Raw genomic sequence first — 22,473 nt, 5'->3', positions numbered from 1 at the left:
GCCACTCAGACAAGATGCATTAAATCTCACTGAGAAGTAAAGAGAGGAGAGAGGCCACCAATGCATTTGGTGGTGGCACGGAGGTGACCTTGACAAAGGCAGACTCAAGGGTAGAGTAGAAATAGAGGTCTTATTGGGATGAGATGTTTTTCCTCATTCTACTTAGACAGTGGGAAGCAGGGAATAGGATGTTAACTGGAGGGGGTGTAGACTCAAGGTAGGAATATTTTAAGGTTGCCTGTTTGGATGCTAATGGCAGTGATCCAGTAGGAAGGGAGAATTTGATGATTTAGCAAAGACTGGAGCCAAGTCTTTGAAAAGACGAGAGGGCATGAGATCCAGGTGTATAATTGGAACAGCTACCATTTGGTGGGAATGGGAACTTCCTCCCTTAGCAAAAGGCAGAGAGCAGAAAACAGGTGGCCAGCAAGTATGGTGGAGGAGAGATGAAAAAAGCTCCTAGTTACTTGCTTGTTTCCTCAATAATGAGGCAAGGTCATCAGCTGAGGGTGAGAATAGCCTTGGTGTACAAGATATGAGGATAGGTAGAAAATAGTTGTTTGGGGGAGTCTAAAAGTGAACATGAAAGGGAAATACGATAGGCTTCCTGGGACTCTCGAGTGTCCACTTGAGACTTTCAACATGAAATTTATAAGACCAGTCAGTATAATGGGTTTTTGTCCACCGATGTTTAGCTGCACTGGGGCAGGACCCATGGCTACTATTATGAAAAATACTAGCTGGCATATATTGAATGCTTACTATGTGTCAGACACTTTTTAAAAGCACTTTACAAGTGCTTACTTTATGATGTATGTGCTATTATAGGTAAGGAAACCGAGGCACAGACAGATTAAGTAATTTGTTCAAGGTCACATGGTAAGTAAGGGCTAGAGCTCATTACAGACCCTAGCAATTAGACTCAAAGGACCACATAATTTGCACCTCATAGTGTTATTACTAGGAAAGACAAGCCAATGGCATATGAAGCAGCTAGCATGATGCTCTGCCCATAGGAAACATTCAGTACATTTTAGCTAATAGGAATAGCAGCATTTAGAGAATGATATTATTTACTCAGCAGAAGTTTGGTAAAGTTTCAAAAAGCTGACATGTATGAATTCTGAGACTAGCACCTGGAACTTATGAAGGTTGGTGCACTTCTGCTCTGTCCCACCCCTCCCAACCTTGGTAATCAGACATCTACATCCTTAGTCTTTTGATTGCTAAGAACTGTGTTGCCATGGGAGGCCACTAGGTGGCGCCACCAAAGAGCAAGCCTGTATGATTTACCTTCAGGTCTTGAATTCAGACACAGGTGGGCAAGCCAAAGCTGGACCTCAGCAACCAAAAGAAAAGTTGTCATAAATAAGTAAATGGACAGAGAGAGGGATAGAGTTGCATTTAAAGCATATAGTTGGGCAAGCAAATAAAACAAAGGGTATGTATATCCTAAGAAACTGCTATTTGATAGGAGAGCAACAAAAGCCAATGCAAATTTCTTGTGCTTGCGAGCTAAATAAGACAGAAATAGTGCCTACTTTGTCAGAATCAAGCTCTGCTCCCCAAATGTTAAATCCAAGGGTCAGACAAAATTTCTAACAGAGGCACGGACATATCCATCTTTCCTTTTTCTGCCTCCAGCTCAGGTAACTGAGATGCGAGCTGTAACTAAGTAAGGTCTGTGTTCCCGCCCTCACCTTCAGCCCAGCCCAGCCTATAATTTGATAGCTATCTTTCTTTCTGGCTGTTCCATCCAAGGTCAACAAATGAAAACACCTAGTGTTCAAGGAACGTTGCCTCATAAGGAGACTATTCCAGGTATCCTCCATTGTGCAACACCTGCATTCCTATCGTTTCTTTCTGAATGGCAATAGTCAGCCACAGAAACAGCACAGCATACTTTTCTTATCTTTATTTCCCTCAGAGCAGTGATGTCATGCGATGGCAATCTCTGCCTGTTTATTGTATCATCACCAATAGCTCTATGATTACATTGTATTCTGAAAAAGGCATAGATGCAATCCATTGAAATGTAAGTCGAATGGAAACCCACCTTGCCACATTATCATGGCATTTGGGTACATTTTCCAAGTTCCACCCTCCCTATCCCTGGCCATCTTCAAGTCTTTGTATTGTTTCCTGGATTGTCCCACTAAGACCATATGTATCTGCTTGTAGCCAGTGCAACTAAGCTCCCTAAACACAGATTCCCATGAAAATGGAACAAAAGAGGAGGGAGAGGCAGAGCATGTTAAATGTCTCATTAGGCCTTCTGTCTGATTCTCATTAGATTCGCTGACTGCTTCTCATTAGGCCCCTGGCCTCGACTCCTTGCAGGCCCTGAATATGTAGGCCAGTGCTTATAGTCATGGTTGGTCCAGAAGATCCATTACATTTACTCACAAATTGAATGTGGCTTCTGAAAAATCCCAGGCAATTTTGTTTTGGCAAAGTTAAGGCAGGCTTGTTGTTGTTATTTGCCATTTTCCAAGCAATCCTGAGCAAGGGTGGGCAGGAGAAATAATTTAAAGACCCAGCACAAAAACTTCAAACTCTGCTGCAGGATTTGGATGCCGGGAGATAAAGAGTCCAGCCTGATGTGTAGATATCAGCAATGGGTGACACTGTGGGAGAAGTCACAAATACCACTGGGTCAGAAAGTAACCGTCGCTGATCTAACAAGATGTCCAGAGGGAAGAGGACAGCTATCAGGGCCTACCAGTGAGCTGCAACTCCTATTCTCCCTGATCTCTGGGAACATTTGCCTAGTTGTTGAATTAAGAGCCAGATAATATTATGGAAAAGTCACCAGACAGCTGAATATTCTACAAATTCTGTGTGCAGTGTGAAAGAAATCCTTTATATCTCAATACTCTTCTCACTAAAACAAGTGGCTGATTCTTCTTCTGGGAAGAAAGCTCCCAAGACATGGTATTGTTGATGACATCAGTGGACATGGCCCTAAATTACAACACAAAATGTATATCTCCTGTGGAAGAAACAGATACTGATGAGCCTTTGCTCAAAAAACGAATGCCTACTGTCTATCTTCTCTCTTTGTTCTTGTTTTCTGTCTTGATGTTTGAGTTTCTCACTTGATGAACATGAAGTTGATACAAGATGATTTTGGGAGTCATCTGGTACCAGAAATCAGAGAAGTGATACTCACAAGGAATTATTATTATTATTATTATTATTATTTTCTTCTTGGATAGTCAAGCTTGAAGGAGATTTGATAACTTTAGAAAATAAAGTTTCCCTCTTAATTGATATGTAGTCTGGGTTTGAAATAGCTCTATAGAGGAAAATCAGATTGCCCAATAGAAACATTTGTAAAATTAGATGTCAATATAAATTTTGATAACCTTCTTGCTGCCCTATGACCCTACACAGAGGGGAGAGGAAGGGTGCCTCCATATAAAACTTTCTCCTCCGTCAGGAAGTGAGGCTGGTATTCCCCAAGGAAGGAGGAGGGTGATGACTCACAGAGGAGGCGGCGGGTGTGGTCCCTTTTAGACATGATCCAGCTGCTCCATAAGCCGGAAAGACATGGTCACTTCTTTGTGGATTTTGCCTGAGTTTGCAATGTCCCATTTTTGTGATAGAGCTGGAATCATATTTTTATCCTGTGTTATATGAAGAATTTGTCTCTGTCCATGATCACATCAATGTAGGTATATATTTTTAAGGTTATTGCCTTTGTATCAGGCTAGGCAGTCAGTCTTAAGTGGATCTATGTGGATACTAGAGAATAGAACTTGCCCATATGAAAGGGTATAGCCATTCCAAAGATGTTTCTATGAAAGTTTTTTTTTTTCTCTCCTCCAATATTGACTTCTAAGCAAGTTTCAGCATCCTTGGTGAGCTGCCCTCATCCCTTTTGTAAGTGTTTTCTCTTTGGAGAACTTGACTTCTGAGAATTCCAGGAAATATGTATCCCAGACTGCAATGTTCATTCACAACATTCCCAAACAAAAAATGTTTTCTCCCAATTTGCCCGTGGAGTACACTGTTTTATGAAGACCTTCTAAGACGGCAGGTCTCTGTGCATTAATTTCTGAAAGCGACATTCTTATTGGTGCCTGTGGGCCATGATCGCGGAGATGACATAAAAATTTTGGCTCCAAAGCTCTTTAGCAAAAAGCTCCGTTCAGAGACAGGCTAGAACAATGGGCTGAAAATGATCTTGGCCTTTCAAGGGCTTTATCCTATCCAAAGTTCCAGCAGGAGAACCTGATCTCCCAGAAAGTATTTCTTTTATTGCCAACCATAGAGAATCACTGACAAAACTAATTAAAGAATTTGAACCTCATTCTGTCTTTCCTTAGCTGACCCTCAACCAGGGGCTGGACTCGAAACAAAGACACAAGATATAGAATATGAGGCTCTCACCAGGGTAAAGAGGGCTGCGTGCTCTCATTCCCCTCTTTGAAAGAGCTACTTGAACGTAAAATGCCTCACCTTTTTTTTTTTTTCTTTTCTTTTTTACAAGGAAAAAGCTTTGGGTTGCCATCAGAAATAATGAAGTTTGAAGTTCCTGAATGTTATCCATTTATTAGATTCGACTTTCCACCCTTCCCTTGAATTCAAGGAGCCAGGTCAAAATGGTGAATTCTCATGGAAAATTAAGCGCTTTTGCAAAGGTGCTTAAAGAAATATAGTTGTTTCAGGTTTCGGACTCTCAAGGGGATGATGGTCATTGATTTCCAGGCTTAAGACAACGATAAAGACTTCCAGATATGAAGGGACTTATGTGGAACCCGGAGAGTCTACCTGAAAGGCCTCCTGCCATAAAATACTTGGTCTTGTCCTGGATAGTCACCCCTCTTGTCCTTTGTTTTTCCCCTACATTTTAAGATTGCATAGTTTGGCAGTCACAGTCATGATCACATGGAATGGCATTTATTGATTGAATATCTTGGCTGATTGAAGAAAACTATTTTAAGATTGTGAAGTGATTTCTGAAAGCTACATAATTATCCACTGAAGTGAAGGGATCTATTATAACATACATCTTTATTAATTATATAGCTTATATAAATTGAAAGAAGAGGGGTCTCAGGGAGGCTCCCGGAAGAATTCTTCATTTTATTGATATGGAAAAATATTAGGCTTAGAGATTCGTAATTTATGTTTAAAATTAAAGAGCAGAAACACACATGCTATTTTATTTTAAAATGCATTTTCTTTCTGTCTTAACTTTGTTAACAATAAAACAAAGGTTTTGGCTCAAGACTCTTCACGTGAAAAGAAACGATGGATCTCCGTTCTTGACTTGTACACTAACTTGACTTACAGTTGCCCTACTCATCAGTCTGCGCAATCCTGTTTGACCAATTGAGACTGTCCTTGTTGAACAGGCTTTTCCAAAAGCATTTTACATCAAGTCAAGGCCTTCTTAATCCACAGTAAAGCTATGTATATATAAGAGTGGCTAAATATAAACAAGGGTAGACCCAAGCATGTGTTCCAAATGAGAACTCATGTGCTCTGCTCTGAGTCTGGCTGGAGTATTGTTCCTGTTGTGTACACGCCTTCGGATATCACCCAGGGAACCAGATGCAATGCTTTGGCGCATCATCTAATCCCTTCACTCTGGAGACCTAGTCTTCAATGCCAGAGAGATTCTCTTGCAAATGACCAAATACTTGACTTTGAACTTTTGATGAAAGATTTAATGTGGGGTGATCAATGAGTGAAACCACCTTATGCAATGCCAGAAATATGCAAAAAGTAAGAAAATGAAATGGGAAATTAACATTCTTGGATTATTTGACCAGGGAGAACAAAAATTGCTTAAAGTAAAGGCTTCTGTGACAATGGGATCTTGGAAGAATTGCAACTCTAATCCAAAGAAAAAAGAAATAGTTGTATGTATTTTTTAAAGTTTCTGTGTTCGATTGTGCTATGCAGAATCCACTATTTTCTCTTCCTTTAACAAAATCTTGGGTGTGTTCCATAACTTCCTGGTCACATTTGGTAATTAAAACTTAGTGTGGCTTAATTTAAACCCTTAATTGCATATCCAATTTACAGCTAGAGCTGTGACTCTGGCTGCTTACAAAGAGGGTGGGGGGCAAGATCTGGCTCTGAATCAATACTATCCCCTCCCTCCTCTAGACCCAGCTCCTCCGGAAGATGAAAGGAGGGCTAGGGACTCAGAGAAATCTTTCCTGAAATATCTACTTGCCCTTGAGAGGGAGGAATCTTTGGACACTGATGTGATTCTCCCTGGTTCTGTCTACTACTAGTGGGTTTCACAGATGTGTGCTTTTAAGCTTGCCCCACATTCCCCAAAGCAGCGTTGGCTGCCATCAACCCTGTGTGGACATTCCAGGTTTTCACTTGGTGGCTATGGAGGAAACCCATGGCTCCATTTCCTCCACTAATGTTTGAGCTCCTTTAGGTGAAGCCAATGGAAGGCTGGGGTCCTCTTTCACCTCATCCAGGGATGGAAAACATCCTAGATGGGTTGGAGATCACCCTGCCCTCCCCAGGTATTTCTGCCACAGTCCTTCCAAGTTGTGATATTCATGCCTCCAGAAATGTATAGGCTGAAAGAGGGCCACAGAGTGCATAATTCTGTATACATCTGCCATACCTCAAAGGTACACATCTGGCTCCCCCCACAAGTCTGGCACCTATTCTTCTATGGAGACATGTTGAAGGAGGGTCTGCCAACTTTGGAAGCTCAGGATGCCTCCATTTGGAGAATGAGATGCCAGTTTCCCTTCATTGCAGGTGCCCCAATCGTTATGAGTGACTCTCCAAGAGCCCTCTCAATTTGTTTCAGGAGGGGAAACACACATTTCCCTGCCCCTCGATTAGGGGTGAGAACATGCACTGCAATTTACATAAGGACCTTGCTAAGCACATCTCCTGCCATCTTCCCTAGACTATGGAGGGCCTGGTGGGATGGCGCTTGGTAAAAGTGGGAACATCCTACTGCCTCTCAGTCACTATGAGGGGTAGTGTCTGGTCCTGATGCATGGTGGCTTCTTGAGGGTCTTGTCAGAATATGGGGATATCTTTGTTCCCAGTGGTATTAAATATCTTGTTATAACAGCAAAATTAGTAGAAGTGACTTATTCGGGGAAAATGTGATTCCAAAAAATGTAATTATTTTGGTATATGGTGGGCAATTGAATGAAAGATTACATTTCACACAGTCTATTTTAATTATTCATTCTCAAAATGATTTTTATATCTAGGACTCAGAGAATAAGCTTTTGCTTCATGAAAAATTAGAGGAAGGAGATGGAACTGAGCTTACCTTCCCAAATCATAGGCTCAGTGCCACAGGACGAAGTTAGAGTCATGGAACATATGTTGTATCATATGCCCACTTGCTCAGAAACCTTTTGTGAATTTGGCTACTAACTTACAGCCTAAAAATCTTTGGGTCCATTTATGTATTCAGCCTTCCTTCTGGCCACCCTTCCTTCCATCCATTCATTCATCCATCCATCGCAGTGTCCTGATCATCACGTAAAGTGTTACAGCGTTTTATTATAGAGTCCCAGGGTCAACTGCACTGGAACATCTGGATGTGCATTTTAAACAAGTGCCCCAGACGAATCCAATTAAGTTGGAGAAACTAATGAGACATTCAAGTTTCTGAAGCTCGGCTATACTGAAGACTACAGAAGGGCAACTTTTCACCAACGAAATTGATGCCTGGTCTCCTCAGTGATATTTTCCCAGACATAAGTGGTCTCGAGGAGAACCTTCCCTTGAGACGTGTTCAACATGTTTTGTCCACATGCAAACTTTGATGTGCTTATCTATGAAGTCCGAGAGAGAGTTCAAACCAAAAGTGAGCTGACTTCATGCTCTGTAGCCCTCATAACATCCAGTAGGAAGTACTTCTTCATCATCTGAAATTATTGTTCGTTTATTTGTTTACTGCTCATTCTCCACCTTCCCAAACCTGAATGTAAACTCTTTGATACTAAGAAGCTTGCCTTCCTGTTCACCGTGATTGGCAGCACCTGGATTATTACCTAACACAGAAGAAACATGTTGTAACTGTCTCTTAATGACTCAGAGAGTCACATATGTATACATGAGTAAACATATTTTTTTTTCTAAAATAACTGGAAGGCATTGAAATAAACTAGGGACCACAAGGTATTGAAGAATGGATGGGGTTAATTTTGGAAACATCCCTAAAGGTATCGATCTTGAACTAAAATCTGAAAACCCTTCTGAAATGTGTAAAAAATGAAAAGCAGGGACTTACTTCTTCTCTGTAGACCAGTTCAGGCAGAAGCAGAAGCCTTGAGGCAAAATTGAGGAAAGCGTTCTGCAAAATAACAAGGCCAGCCTAGTTGGAGCAGAGAGACCCTGGAGAAGAAAAGTAACAAATGAGAGGGGCATCAGGGTGGGGTAGGAAGAGGAGAATTGGAATCAATGGTCAGAAGTTTATATTTGGTCCAGATGGTAATAGGAAGCCACTGGAGGGCCATGTTTACACATTTTCAAAATCCAATTAGGATACCACATGTTTTTATGGTCTAATCACCCATTTTGGACCCATTAAATAAATTAGTTGAAAGAGAAAAACAAAGGGAAAAAAATAAAACGATGTCATTCGATAGCATTAGGAAATCATGGGATAAATGTGTGAAATTGGAAAGTTTGACCTGGAACCAAATTAATCTAAATAGGGTCTTGATGACTGAGTCTCGAACAGCACCAGGCCCACGCTGATGTTTGAAAATGTGAACAGTTAAGAAAGACAAAAGAAATGATGGTGGTTTGGGTGAGGAAAACAGGCATCTCTCTCCCTCTGAATGATTTAGACATTTACTTACTGAGAGTAGAAGGCTAGGCCAGCTGATTTCTCATGCTCGGTTCCAAGCTCTAGATTCTAACCGTTCTATAAGAACACTGGTTGATACACATGAGGAGGAAGCAGCTGTTTCACTGAATTCCCTCTGGAGAGGAAGGAAGGCCAGCCATCCAGATGGGAGCAGGCAAAGGGGGAGAACAGGGGAGAAACAGGCACTGGGAACAGGCCTGGGATTTGGTGTGGCACCTGCTGTCCATCCTGTCCTCAGCCTCAGCCGCAAGTAAGAACATACAGAGAATGGGGTGTAGCAACAAAAAAGAAGTGTATGCCTGGGAGAAAGACATAATCCTCGTTCTCTTGTGCTGGGATGATTTCATTTTTTAGAATCCCATTACTCAAAGTGTGGTTCTCCAACGAGGGCATCCACAACTGCTGGGGGCTTGTTAGAAATACAGAAACTCAGGCCTCAACCCAGACTTACTAAAGAAGAATCTGCGCTTTAACACGATTTCCCAAGTGACTCATAAGCACATTTCAGTTTGCAAAGCATTGTGTTAGAGGGCTTAAAGAAAACTAGATAAGATGAGGTGAGGAAAGAGAGAGAATTACAATCCCATGGGACAGAACGCAGTGTAAGTAGTTCTCCCACCGTGCCCTTTGAACCTGGATGGGTCACAAGAATTGCAACGGTGAAGACAGACCCACAATGCACATCTATGTGCACATAGGAGGCGCTAGGAATGCATTGGTGGGAACATGTCTACTGTTCCAACCCCAAATCAGCTTGTCTCTGTCTCTCTACAATGTAACTTTGAAACCACTTTCTTCCCTCTGAATTACACCCAGTTCCTTTCATGAATTATATTTTATGTCCTCTCCTGGTTTCACTTCATCTTCCACTCTCGTAGCTTTCTTGAGTGCAGCCCCGGGTCAACCAATAACCGGGGAAGCCAAACTGAGACAGTTAGAATTGTAATCATTTGCCATTCAGCTGGAAAAATAATGATTCCCCGGTTTCTCAAGTGTGGAAATTTCCCGGAACCAGCTTCTTTCCAGGGCCCAGGGACCCTCCCTCATTAGTTCCAGTGAACTTTCTCTCACTCTGAAGTACTTACTTATACCCCTCGTGAGGTTCCAGATTTAATTAGCTCACACTCTACCGTGCTGCTTTCCATCACCACTCAAACTCCTTATTGCCTTTTATTGCTTTCTTTTCTTTCTTTCTTTCTTTCTTTCTTTCTTTCTTTCTTTCTTCTTCTTTCTTTCTTTCTTTCTTTCTTTCTTTTGGAGGTTTTTAGTCTCTATAAAGGGGAGTGCACTGTAATGGCTTAGGGCAGCAGTTCATGTCCGATGGATCAGGTTCAACCCAGCCCCACTACTCTGTGATCCTGCTTAAGTTACTCAGTCTCGAGGAGCTGTGGTCTCTTTACCTGTAAAATAGAAATAATAAGAGCAGCTGCATAGAAATTTGTCATTATCAAAAAGACAATGTTACCTAAAGTTGTCAGCACGCCACATGCATGTAAGCAAGCACTCAAAAAGTGATACGTGGAGGCTATCTGAGGCCCTCAATGGTAAATTCATTAGGTAAGATTGATTTTTAAGAAATGATATATCAAGTGGCCTCATTTACGTTGTGATTACTTGTACTCTCTCTGCATAGGGCAAGCCCTAAGATTCTTAGAGGTTTTAGGTGAGGAGAATGCCACCCATTCATTTAACTATACTAATCTTCTATCCAGGGAAACTAAAAGAAAAATTAAAAGAAAGCAGAAGGATGCCAAATCAGGAAATGTATCGTGATAGAGCTAGACTCTCAGGATCTATAATGAAAATTCTAAATGACAGGCAAAGGAGCTTGACCTTATTTAAGTATTTCCACATTCAGAACTCTTGTAAATTTCTGTGTGAGTTATGCGGCTGCCAGCACAATAACACCATCTGCAAGCCACCGTTCATAATCCAAGTAAAGAACCTCTGATAAAATCTGATATTGTTTTTTTTTTTTTTTTCAAAATGTTACTTATGTGTTTGCAGAAAGTTTTGTCCCACGCAATCTACCGAGCTGTTTCGGAACAATGATAAATACAAATGGCATTTCACTTCGAACTGCGGAAATAATACATGATTTCTGCTCCTTTGGCTGACCAGTCATTTATCACAGGTCATTTACATAGAGCTAGATGGCTTGGTAAACTAATCACTAAGCTCTTTCATGTGGTACTGTGTTCTTCTTAGTACATCATGTGAAATTAGTCTGATGATTTCAGTTCCTTCTCTTGGGATCCATAACCCAGTTCACAGACGAACCAAAAACAATTTGGCTGAACCTACCAGCCTGCATCCACATTGGGGACTGTTGTGTCTTGATGTTGGATTCATTGATAGTCAGTGAGTCAGTTCTGACTTCTGAGAAGGAAGTTTTGGCTGAGGACATAGATAAAAAATATAATAATAAAAAGTGGTGTGTTAGCATGTGTGTATATGGGTATTATATATTTATATGCTGTATATGCGTGTGTGTGTGTGTGTGTGTGTGAGTGTGTGTGGCTGCAGCAATGAGCTGATTTAGGAAGGCAAAGATTCTGACAGAATTTCAAGTGGCTACCTAATACAATTGTGATCATGACATATTTAATTGCTTAAGAAAATGAAAACATCAACTTTAGATTTTTTTCACTGATGTATCTTCCTAACAGTGTCTCATAACAGTATTTCTGGTTTCACATCCTCTTTCAAAACTTTGTTGGGGCGCTTGGGTGGCTCAGTCGGTTAAGCGGCCGACTTCGGCTCAGGTCATGATCTCACGGTCCGTGAGTTCGAGCCCCCCGTCAGGCTCTGTGCTGACAGCTCAGAGCCTGGAGCCTGTTTCAGAGTCTGTGTCTCCCTCTCTCTGACCCTCCCCTGTTCATGTTCTCTCTCTGTCTCAAAAATAAAATAAAAATGTTAAAAAGAAAATAAAAAAACAAAAAACAAAAAACAAAACTTTGCTCTTCTTCCATCAAAAGGTAAAGTCTAAATCCTCTGTCCTTGAAACTGAGTACCCCTTTGTGACTTTCACAATGCACAAAAGATTGTGGATGTGAGGCTGCATGACTTTGAGGCGAGGCCATAAAGCGTATATAGATTCTCTGTCGCAGTCTCGGTCTCTCTCCATAAGTACCTTGGGAGCCCTGAGCTGACAAGTAAGAAGTCCAGCTTCCCTAAAGCTGTCTTCTGGAGGCACCCTGGGGAGAGAGCATCACTCAAAGTGAGACAGACATACCTGAGAAGCCGAAGTAGCCCAACCCCCAGCTCTCTGAGTTTTCCCAGCAGAGCAGGTAAAGATGCTTGTGACTGAGGGAGCTTTTGGATGATCCCAAGCCCCATGCCCACTCTGCTGTAATCCTGCTAGCCAAGTAGAGCCAGAGAGAGCCTGCAGGCCTTTGAGCCTCCCCAGCTGATATGCAGTGATACAATAGAACAGAGACAATCTGTCTCCACTATGCTCTGCCCAAGTTGCAGATCTGTGAGCAAAATAAATGTGATTTTTTTAAGCTACTACATTTTGAGTTTATTTCATAGCACAGGTAACTGAAACATACATCGTGTAAAATCAGCATGATCATTTTTTTTCTTTTTCTTTTTCTTTTCATTTTGATCTTTTTGTTTGTTTGTTTGTTTGTTTGTTTAGGGAATTTTTTCTTTGGCGAACTATAGTCCAATTCAAAAACAAACCAAAACACTTGACTGAATCTACCAACCTGGGTTCACACAGCAAGGCAGTTGTGACTTGATGTTGATTCAGTGAAAGTCAGTGAGTCAATTTGGCTTTGAGAAGGAAGCTTCGCCTAGATAACCAGGTCAGATTTCAGATTTTTTATTCCCTTCCTTCCTTCCTTCCTTCCTTCCTTCCATTCAGATTTTTTGAAGTGTGTATAACATATTATACCAGGGCTGATATCCTGGTTTTAATATTATACTATACTTAGAAAAGATAAAAACCATTGGACAAAACTGCATGAAAGGTACGTGGGACCTGTCTGTACTATCTTTGCAATTTCATGTGAATCTAATTATTGCAAAACAATTTTTTTAAAGTGGCCATATTTGAGTACGTGTGTGTATGTATGTGTGTGACTGTGGGAAATGGATTTACTTGGTATGGCAAATATTCTAATGAAACTTCCAGTGACTCCTTAATAAAAATTCGCTCATTACATATATTAATTGTTCTTTTTAAAAAAGAAACATCAAATTTAGATATTTTTATGAATTCATTCATACCTCCCTTTCCCCATAGTCGCACATTAAATTTAAAAAATGAGAAGGAGTTTTACTTTCATCTTTTCAGTCAAATAGCACAATTTCCCTACTGGAAACCCCTAATAAATAATGATAAAAGGGGTCTGAAAAGTGTAAAACAATCCCAGCCTCTCCCAGTGAGTTCCGGTTTCTTCCTGAGAGAACTGAGAGGACCTGGGGGGTGTCTTTGCCAGGCTGGAGCTGATGATCACTGAAGGGGAAAGTACCAGACTTGACATTAATCCTAGCAATCAGTTTGAACTGATTACTATGAAGATGGTTTCTTAAACAAGGAAAAATGAAACTAGGGAGAACTGTCTAGCAACACAGGATCCCTGAAAAAACTTTTACCAAACTTTCTGAATTCCAGACATAATACATTAGGGACACAGAATTCGCAGCCTCTGTATGAACAGGATTGAGAAACTGGTAGTGACCAAATGAAAGTGTATAGCATAGGATTACATGGCATATGCTGGCAATCCATTCATTTCTTGATAAAATACTTAGAATTGCGATCTTTTTTTTTTAATTTTTAAAAATATTTTATTTTATTTTTTTGAGAGACAGAGAGACAGCATGAGTGGGGGAGGAACAGAGAGAGAGGGAGACACAGAATCCGAAGCAGGCTCCAGGTTCTGAGCTGTCAGCACAGAGCCGGACGGGGGGCTCAAACCCACAAACTGTGAGATCATGACCTGAGCCGAAGTCGGATGCCCAACTGACTGAGCCACCCAGGCGCCCAGAATTGTGATCTTTTTAAAACAAAGGGAGAAGTATTATTGCAGCTCAAACTTTTTAAAAAAATGTTTATTTATTTTTGAGAGACAGAGAGAGCACAAGCATGGGAGGAGCGGGGGACGGGGGGGGGGGGTGGGGTGGGGTGGGCAGACACAGAATCTGAAGCAGGCTCCAGGCTCCAAGCTGTCAGCACAGAGCCTGACATGGGGCTCCCACTCATGAACAGTGAGATCATGACCTGAGCCAAAGTCGGACACTTAACCAACTGAGCCACCCAGGTGCCCCGCAGCTTAAACTTTTTTAATTAAAGGAGAGATACAATTGTAGGCGGGAGAAATTGATGAGTCATTGACAATGGGAAGACTTTTTCCCCTCACCAGTCTGATGGTCATTGAAGGAGTCAAGGGTGAGAAAAGGGCAATAGAACAAAGGTGGAGCTCAGACAAGAGGCTCTCATCTCCAGAGGGGGGAAAAAGACTGATGAATTAACAGTGGAGTGAATAGAGACTTTTTACTTTTCATTGGTTTGATGGTGTGTGTGTGTCTGTGTGTGTGTGTGTGTGTGTGTGTGTGTGCACATGCTAATTTAAAACAATTGATTCAGTGAAATAAATTAGTGTATTACTGATTAGTGTGTCAGACTGTTACTGAAAATGGTTCTGAGCAAGGTTTTCAAATGTGGCTGATCATTACTTCCTATAACCTTTCAAAAATAAAGATTCTTAAGCCTCCCTCTCCACCTGTGAGTCAGAATTTTCGAGGGTAGAGCCCTAAATTCTATATTTTTAAGTGCTCCCTGGGTGATTCTTAATATCTCCCAGGTTTGGACTAGGTAGAAATAAATGGATGTTTCAGTTTCCCATCCTTCAGGTGATACTGGAATCAGATCATTTCTGTTCAACTGCATTGAGGCAACAAGACTGTCCAGGGGTGGTTCCTGGCAGGGCCCTTCAAACAATGAACTCCCCGAGACATGGCAGACTCAGTGTGAACTCTCCTGTGTGGGAAAACACATTCGGTGCAACTTCATTTCTAGATATGTCTGTTTTAACCCAAGAATCCGGTAACATATATTCTCCCCAAATACCTTTCCTGCTTCCTCCCTTGAATGCCAACATCCCACACAAAAGCCCCTGGACTAAAAAAAAAAAAAAAAAAAAAAAAAAAAGCCCCTGGACTAGGCACTGAGTGTGTGTGTGTGTGTGTGTGTGTGTGGGTAGGAGTGGGGGTGCACCAGGAGGGACTGTTATGCCCAGAATTCGTGATCCCCAAAGACCACCAGGGAGCCGAGTCCGATGCAAAAGCAAAAGAACCTTTATTCGAGCTAGCTCGAGCTCAATCCCCTACCTGCACCGACGCAGCGGTGAGATACCAGGGAGAGAGAGCGAGTTTCAAAAGCACAAAGGTTTTATAGGGGTCTAGGGGCAGTTGGTGAGGTAATGGCTGTGGCCTCAGCCGATTGGCTGGGGAAGGGTCGTGGCCTCGGCCGATTGGCTGGGGAAGGGTCGGAGTCCTGTTACGCAGGTCGCTGGGCGTGTTTTGATCAGGAAGTTTGAACGGGTGAGCGGGAGGTTACTCAAGGGGAGGAGGCGCGGTCTGAGGTTTCTGTGATTTTCCCGGAAAAGGGGTCATGTCGGGGACATAGTCACTCAAGGTGGAGAACACAGAACAAGATGGAGTCGGCCGGCGTAGGCCCGCCCTTTCATTCCCCCCTTGTCATGTAACTTACGGACCCAATCATGGGACCGGCTGCATTTATGGTGACAAGGGGAGCAGAGTTTGGAGGTTTACGCTAAGTTCTGGGAAGCATGTGTCCCTGGGGTGGCTCTGGGAGGTCTAATTAAGTATTATCCCTGAGCTGGTATCTATGATCTGCCAGGTGATGTTTTGGGGGGTGTGGGGACTCCCGGTAGCATGAGCAATGACAAGCAGAGTTAACAGAGTTACCAATATTAGGTGGGTCGAATGCGCTGTAGCTTGAGCTTGAGCTTGAGCGGGTTGTGTTGGTCCCGACTGATGGCCCATCGCGTGACGAAGTCCTTCCGGATCGAGGAGGGGTCCGCTGGCCGAACGTGGGTGTGATGGACCCAGGTCGCGATGCCGTCTACTTTGAGAGCGGTGGGGGTTGTCAGCACTACAATGTAGGGTCCCTTCCAGCGCGGCTCGAGAGTCTCTCGGTGGTGTCTCTTGACATAGACCCAGTCTCCCGGCTTGTACTGATGAGGTGTCGGGGTCGGGCCAGCCTCGTAGATGGCACGGAGGCGCGGCCAAATGTCCTCGTGCACCCTCTGGAGCCCTCTCAAGGAAAGAAAAAGTTCTTGATCTTTAAACTCTGCAAGAAGTTCAGCTCGAAGGCTGGGAATAACAGGGGGTGGCCTGCCAAACATGATCTCGTAGGGAGTAAAACCCAGAGTGTAAGGAGTGTTTCTAACCCGGTAAAGGGCGTACGGTAGGAGAGTCACCCAGTCCCCGCCAGTCTCCATGGTTAATTTGGTAAGGGTCTCTTTTAGGGTTCTATTCATTCTTTCTACCTGTCCTGAGCTCTGGGGCCTATAAGCACAATGTAATTTCCAGTTTGCCCCCACCGCCTTGGCTACTGCCTGTGTTACCTGAGAGATAAAAGCTGGTCCATTGTCTGATCCTACCATGGCAGGAAAACCATACCTGGGTAAGATGTCTTCTAGTAGCTTCTTAGCCACCGTCTGAGCCGTTTCATGCTTGGTTGGGTATGCCTCCACCCAGCCAGAGAAGGTGTCTGTAAATACTAAAAGATATTTATAACCATACTTTCCTGGTTTGACTTCAGTGAAGTCGACTTCCCATTGGGCTCCCGGTCTGGTGCCTCTGAGCCTGGTTCCTTTTTTATTTGATGTGGCTTTCGCGTTGGTGAGTTGGCAGGTCTTGCAGGCAGATACAACTTGCTCTATTTTGGTGTCCTGTTGGTGAATCTTGATTCTGGCATGTCGGATTAAGTCTTTTAATTTTCGGGCCCCCATGTGAGTAGACCGATGCATGTGCTCTAATATTGAGACTCCGAGCCGGTCTGGCAGCACGAGCTCCTTGTTAGGTGTATACCACCATCCCTTTATCTCCTGGGCCATGGGGAGTTTCTTGATCCGCTGTAACTCCTCCTGGGAGTATTTGGGCTGGTCTGGTAAAACTGGGTCTCCCGGGTCCAGTAGTTGTATGGTCATGGTGGGGACTGGAGTAAGGGCTACTGCCTTGGCTGCCTGGTCAGCCTTTCGATTACCTCTAGCTACTGGGTTATCAGCTTTTTGGTGCCCTTGGCAGTGGATAATGGCTAGCTTGGCAGGAAGCCATAAGGCCGTAAGCAGGTTAAGTATCTCCTGCTTATTTTTTATAGTCCGTCCTTCTGCCGTCAGTAACCCCCTCTCCTGATAAATTGCCCCATGAATATGAGCTGTGGCAAATGCATAACGGCTGTCTGTGTAGATGTTAAGCCGTTTTCCAGCTCCCAGCATCAGCGCCTTGGTGAGGGCTATGAGCTCCGCTCGCTGGGCTGACGTTCCGGAGGGTAGAGCCTCCGCCCATACGGTGTCCGTTTCGGTGACCACCGCTGCACCCGCATACCTGTGTCCATCTCGCACAAAGCTGCTGCCATCAGTGAACCAAGTAGCCTCGGCATCGGGGAGGGGCTGGTCGGTCAGGTCCATCCGGAATCCATGTACTTGTTCCAGGATTCCCGCACAGTCATGTAGTGGAGCACCTAGGTCAGGGTCGGGCAGCAGGGTTGCAGGATTGAGGGCTGCACTGGGGTGGAACCGCACTCGTGGAGGGTTGAGTAGGAGGCTCTGGTAATGAGTCATACGTGTATTGCTCATCCATCTATCCGGAGGCTGTTTCAGGACCCCTTCAATGGCGTGTGGGGTCGTGATCCAGATCTCCCGTCCTAGGGTCAGCTTGTCTGCATCCTTGACTAGGAGTGCTGTCGCCGCAATAATTCTTAGGCATGGCGGCCAGCCGGCAGCCACTGGGTCTAGTTTCTTAGACAGGTAAGCCACTGGGCGGTTCCAGGGGCCTAAGGCTTGAGTTAGAACCCCTTTTGCTATTCCCTTATGTTCGTCTACAAAGAGGTGGAAGGGTTTCATAATGTCTGGTAGGCCCAGGGCTGGGGCACTTAGGAGGGCCTTTTTTAACCGATTAAAGGCAATTTCTTCTTTTTCAGTCCATTTAAATGTTTTCCCCTCTTTGGTAGCTTCATATAGGGGCCTGGCGATCTCAGCAAAACCTGGAACCCAGAGGCGGCAGTAGCCAGCTGATCCTAGGAATTCCCTCACTTCTCTTCGGGAGGTGGGAGTAGGGATCTTTAGGACAGTTTCTTTTCTGGCATCTGATAACCGCCGCTGTCCGCCCTCCAGGATATATCCCAGGTAACTTACCCTCTCCCTGCATATCTGAGCCTTCTTCGCGGATGCCCGGTACCCTAAAGCCCCCAGGGTAGCCAGCAGGTCCTGGGTCCCTCGCTCACAGTCTTTGGCCGTGTCGGCAGCAATCAGGATGTCATCTACATACTGTAGGAGGGTGAGGCCAGGGTGCTCCCTTCTGTACTCACCCAGGTCCTCGTGTAGTGCCTCGTCGAAGATAGTGGGTGAATTTTTGAATCCCTGAGGTAGCCGTGTCCAGGTGAGTTGCCCACTGTAGCCCTCCTCCGGATCATGCCACTCGAAGGCGAACAGGGGTTGGCTCTGGGGTGCCAGCGGCAGACTGAAGAAGGCGTCCTTTAAATCTAGTACAGTATACCAGACCCTGGAGGGCGCCAAGGAGCTCAAGAGAGTATATGGGTTGGGAACAGTTGGGTGTATGTCCGCGACCCTCTTATTTACTTCCCGGAGGTCTTGTACCGGTCGGTAGTCATTTGTGTGAGGCTTTTTGACCGGCAGTAAGGGGGTGTTCCAGGCAGACTGGCAAGGAACTAGTACCCCTAGGCTTCGTAGTCTCCAGATGTGTGGCTGGATCCCCTTCCGGGCCTCCTGTGACATGGGGTATTGTTTGATCCTTACCGGACTCTCTCCTGGCTTGAGCTCTACCAGGACTGGGGTCCTATGAGCGGCTAGTCCCATCCCCCCCCCAGTCTCTGCCCAAACCGAGGGGAATTCTTGTAGCCATCTGTCTATATTATCCTCTCTCGGGAGCGCCTCCTGGTGGAGGAGGTATTCATCCTCCAGTTTCATGGTCAGTACCTGGATGGGGTGGCCCTTGCCATCGGTGACCTGAGGCCCCCCTTGTCTGAAAGTTATCTGAGCTCCAATCTTGGTCAGTAAGTCCTGTCCTAACAGCGGGTAGGGGCATTCTGGTATTACCATAAAGGAGTGGGATACCCGGCCCGTTCCCAAATCTACTGTTCTTCGGGTAGTCCATGAATACTGGCTCATACCAGTTGCCCCTTGTACCCAGGACTTCTTGCTGGCTAGTTTTCCTTGTGGGGTGTGGAGGACCGAATGTTGTGCTCCGGTGTCGACAAGGAAGTCAACAGGGTTCCCCTCCACTTTAAGAGTTACCCTGGGTTCGGGGAGAGGGTCCGAACCCCGACTCCCCTAATCACTTAGTTCATCTAGCTCTAGGACTTTTACTCCATCAGTCTTGCTTCCTTTCCCGCCGGCCCTTTTCAGACAATCTCGGGCCCAATGCCCTATCTCCTTGCAGTATGCGCACTGATCCTTCTGCAGCCTCTGCTTCCCCACCTTGGTGGTTCTTTTACCTTTTCTTGCGTCGTCTGCCAGCTGCCGGAGACGGTGGTCTCGTTCCTCAGGGGAGTCAGCAGTGGTAGCTAGTAGTATTCTGGCCAGGTCTCGAGTCTGCTTACTGCTGGCAGCCGCCATGGCGCGAGCCTGCTTGTCCTCAGGAAGCTCCCGGTTATTATATACCTTTTCGGCTACCACCAGTAAGTCCTGCAGACTTTTTTCTCCTAGTCTATCTATTTTCTGTAATTTTCTCCTAATGTCTATGGCCGATTGGTTTACAAAGGCCATGATAACAGCTGCCTTGCTTTCCGGAGCCTCTGGATCCATGGGGGTATAGGTACGGAATGCCTCCATGATCCGTTCTAAAAAGGCAGCCGGAGATTCATCTTTTCCCTGTTGTACATTTCCTACCTTGGCCAAATTGGTTGGCTTTCTAGCAGCCATTCGGAGACCCCCCATTAGAGTCTGGCAGTAGACCCGGAGCCTCTCCTTACCTTCTGCCGTGTTGAAATCCCACTGGGGCCGAGTTAAGGGGAAGGAGGCATCTATCTGAGCCTGGTTGGTGGTGGGACTCCCGTCTGCACCCGGAACTAGTTTTCGGGCCTCGTTGACGATTCTTTCTCTTTCTTCAGTCGTGAACAGGACCTGCAAAAGCTGCTGGCAATCGTCCCACGTGGGCTGATGGGTAAAAAGAACAGAGTCTAATAAATCAATAAGCCCTGCCGGTTTCTCGGAAAACTTAGGATTCTGAGCTTTCCAATTGTAGAGGTCACTAGTGGCGAAAGGCCAATAGTGATGGGGCTGATTCCCCTCCGCGTCTGGGGGTCCGGTTGCTCGCAGGGGCAGAATAGTGGAGTCGGTGGCGGAGGCAGATTGCTCCCTCTGAGCCCTTTGTCTGGTGAAGGGCGGGCTTCCCACTGGAGCGTTTCCGCCTCCCGCTCTCGGAACAGCGTCTGCCTCCCCCGGAGGGGGAGGATGGTGTTCTTCCAGCATCCTAGAGGGGTTATACGAGGGAGGAAAAATTAATTCTTCTTCAGTACCCCCCTGTAAGACAGGGTAGAGGGGTGCTGAAGGCTGGATAAGACTTTTCTTCTTCTTTGTCCCCTGCAAAGCAAGAATGGGTTTTGGCTCCGGAGGGAGCGGGGCTAGGAAGGGCTTAAGCCAAGAGGGTGGGTCTTCTACAAGGTCCTGCCAAGTGATAATGTAAGGGAGCTGATCAAGATGGCCCGTCTTAGACTGAGAGATGATACTCCTGACTCGGTGGATGGTAGGGAGGTCGAAGGTCCCCTCTGGTGGCCATCCGACATTGAAAGTTGGCCACTCGCTAGAACAAAAAAACTGCCACCGACCCTTTCGGACTTCCACACTGAGGTTGTTAGCTCTTCCCCTCACATCCTTAAAGTGATCAATCATAATACTTAGAGGAGTAGTCTGAGTCTGTCCCATAACGTCCGTCCAGTAAGTCCACAGAACAAAACAGAGAAACACAAAAACAGACAAACAGAGGGCCCCTAGAAAATCTTCCAACTCCATGGAAGCAAAACTGAAAGCTAGCTTAGACATTTGAGGGGATTCCACGTCCCTCCAAAACCGATGAGGGGATTCCACGTCCCTCCAAAACCGATGAGGGGATTCCACGTCCCTCCAAAGACGACGGCCTCACGCCGACCAGCGGGAGCGACCCGCCTCGTCTCAGACCTTTGAGGGGATTCCACGTCCCTCCAGAAGGGAGAATCGGAACGTCTTCCGAAACTCCCGGCCCGTGGTCCTCCAGTGCGTCCACTTAGACCGCGTCGGGCACTACCAGAACTCCAGAAGTGAGCTCACACAGAAAAGACAGAACAAACAGACAGACACTAACCGTGGCCAGTCAGGCTCTCCGGGTCGGGGGTCCCTCGGGGGTCTTGGGGATCCCGGGCCGAGCCCCCAAATGTTATGCCCAGAATTCGTGATCCCCAAAGACCACCAGGGAGCCGAGTCCGATGCAAAAGCAAAAGAACCTTTATTCGAGCTAGCTCGAGCTCAATCCCCTACCTGCACCGACGCAGCGGTGAGATACCAGGGAGAGAGAGCGAGTTTCAAAAGCACAAAGGTTTTATAGGGGTCTAGGGGCAGTTGGTGAGGTAATGGCTGTGGCCTCAGCCGATTGGCTGGGGAAGGGTCGTGGCCTCGGCCGATTGGCTGGGGAAGGGTCGGAGTCCTGTTACGCAGGTCGCTGGGCGTGTTTTGATCAGGAAGTTTGAACGGGTGAGCGGGAGGTTACTCAAGGGGAGGAGGCGCGGTCTGAGGTTTCTGTGATTTTCCCGGAAAAGGGGTCATGTCGGGGACATAGTCACTCAAGGTGGAGAACACAGAACAAGATGGAGTCGGCCGGCGTAGGCCCGCCCTTTCAGGACCAGCTCAGGAAAGACCCCTTCCTGGTATGGTTTCTACTTTCAGTTAGAACAGCACATCACAAATGGTTTTGAAGGTCTAGTGTTTCAGGGAGGTCTCTGGCTCAAAAGGACTTGCTACAAGGAAAGCATGCTCATAAGATTGGCTCTCTTTTGAAAACGACCTCATTGGCCAGATTCACAAAAGGGTAGGAGGTCTTCCTCAAAGATGGATTCTTTGTGACTAGCAGAGATTTTCACCCTGATCACCTCTGTGTTATGCAGGGAAGGTCCACTTGTGTTCCTTCCAATACACAAACCTCAGTGGCTTAACATAGCCAAGTTTAATTTCTCATTCACATCACAGTGCACTGTAGACCACTTGGGGGTTGTGCTCCACAGGGTCATTCATGGACCCAGGGTCCTTCCTTCTCTCTACTCTACTATTTCCTAGGGCCTTCAATTCTCCACTGGAGTCTTTGCCTTAGACCAAAGCGTGAGGAATGAGTAAATAATGTGGAAAACCCATGGCGGGTTCACTATGGGCAAAGCTTGAGAATTTTGTTAGCCAGAACCC

The 22,473-nt window shown here is 45.4% G+C and overlaps 1 long non-coding RNA gene across 1 annotated transcript; it reads right to left on the bottom strand.

Annotated features, from left to right (window-relative positions):
• Positions 1-1,992: 1,992 nt before the first annotated feature.
• Positions 1,993-9,998, bottom strand: LOC122236428. The gene is made up of 3 exons (XR_006214481.1): positions 9,913-9,998; positions 8,246-8,349; positions 1,993-2,627 (listed from the first exon to the last, which is right to left on the bottom strand). It is a non-coding gene; the product is annotated as an uncharacterized LOC122236428 (long non-coding RNA).
• Between the last annotated feature and the right edge of the window lie 12,475 nt (positions 9,999-22,473).

This window comes from Panthera tigris, chromosome A2, assembly GCF_018350195.1.
Source record: "Panthera tigris isolate Pti1 chromosome A2, P.tigris_Pti1_mat1.1, whole genome shotgun sequence".
NCBI classification, from domain to species: domain Eukaryota; kingdom Metazoa; phylum Chordata; class Mammalia; order Carnivora; family Felidae; genus Panthera; species Panthera tigris.
Note: the sequence above shows the minus strand (reverse complement) of the source record. Positions and strands in the feature narration are given on the sequence as shown.